The sequence below is a fragment of the Stenella coeruleoalba genome (genome assembly GCF_951394435.1).
Source record: "Stenella coeruleoalba genome assembly, chromosome: 3".
Classification (NCBI taxonomy): Eukaryota; Metazoa; Chordata; class Mammalia; order Artiodactyla; family Delphinidae; genus Stenella; species Stenella coeruleoalba.
The window spans coordinates 162,501,719-162,502,929 of record NC_137148.1 but is presented as its reverse complement, the minus strand read 5'-3'; positions in this window follow the sequence as shown (position 1 = coordinate 162,502,929).

Sequence of the window (1,211 nt, the reverse complement as noted above, 5' to 3'; positions counted from 1 at the left end):
TGAAAGGTTAGAGGGGGTCACCCGAAAGAGCAAAGGAGCGTATGGGGCCTCCACCAACTGCTTATGGATTGAGCGTCATCCCGAGTGTGGTGAGAGCCATGGAGGGGTTCTGTGCAGGGGCTGTAGGTCGGATCCAAATGTCCCCAGGATCTCTTGGGAGTGTGGGGAAGGGCCCCTCTCACCTCCCTCAGATCCCATCGCCAGCCAGCCTTTATGGAGGCCCATTAAGCCTGACCTGACAGTCATGATAGTAGTAATAAACAGGTAATAATTACCAGCTTGGATTCCTGCCTTAACAACCCAGTCCGGGAGTCACCGGGGTACCCACAGGAGGCCCTGGCAGAAGCAGAGATACAACGTAGGCGGCTGCCCAGGGGCACGGACGCCCGGGTTCTACCAGATGGATAAGAGTTCAGGCCTGGTCACAGCTCTGGCCCCGAGGGCAGGTCACTCCACCTCGCAGAGCCTTAATTTCCCGTCTGTAAAGTCAGGAAGTCGGACTCCCGCGCTTTAGACCCCACCCAGTGAAGAATAGCAGGATCAAAGCATTTCCAGCAACTTCTGGCTGAAACCTCCTCTCCCCTCCCCCGTCTTCCTGGGGCAAACACACCACCGGGGACTGGGGTGGGGGTGGCGGTGACGTGGAGACAGACCTGACGCACGCCCCCGGCGAGCCACCCGGCACAGCTCCCTCAGGCCCGCACAAAGCCTAGATAGAGGTGCGCTAAGGAAGGTACAGTCGGCACGGTGGAGCGGGAGGCGACAGGGAGTTATTTATCCATCCGGAGCCCCATCCCCCTCCGGGCTCCGGAGGTCGGCACCGCCCCCGCCCGGCCGGGGCCCCACTCGCGGACGCGGGGCGGGGCCGGGCCTCGGGGCGGGCGGGCGCCGGGTGGCCGGGCCCATCACGCCACCCGGAACGTGCCTTGGCGGGAGGCGGCACTGGGGGCATTGGTCGTACACAGCACTCCTGGGGCGGAGTGACCGGGCCGGGCGCTCTGCTCGCCCGCATGACGTCAACCCATAAGGCAACGCGCTGTTGTGCCGTTTACCGCGCGTCACCCGGACAACGGCAGTCGGTGGGGGTTGAGGGGGGCGTTGGTGACTTGGCCCCGCCCCGCCATGCAAATGAGCAACGTCACTCGTGCCCAATGGCGAGCAGGGACAGTGAGCTCATCGCGCTCGGCCGAGGCTATAAGGGGGCGCGCGGG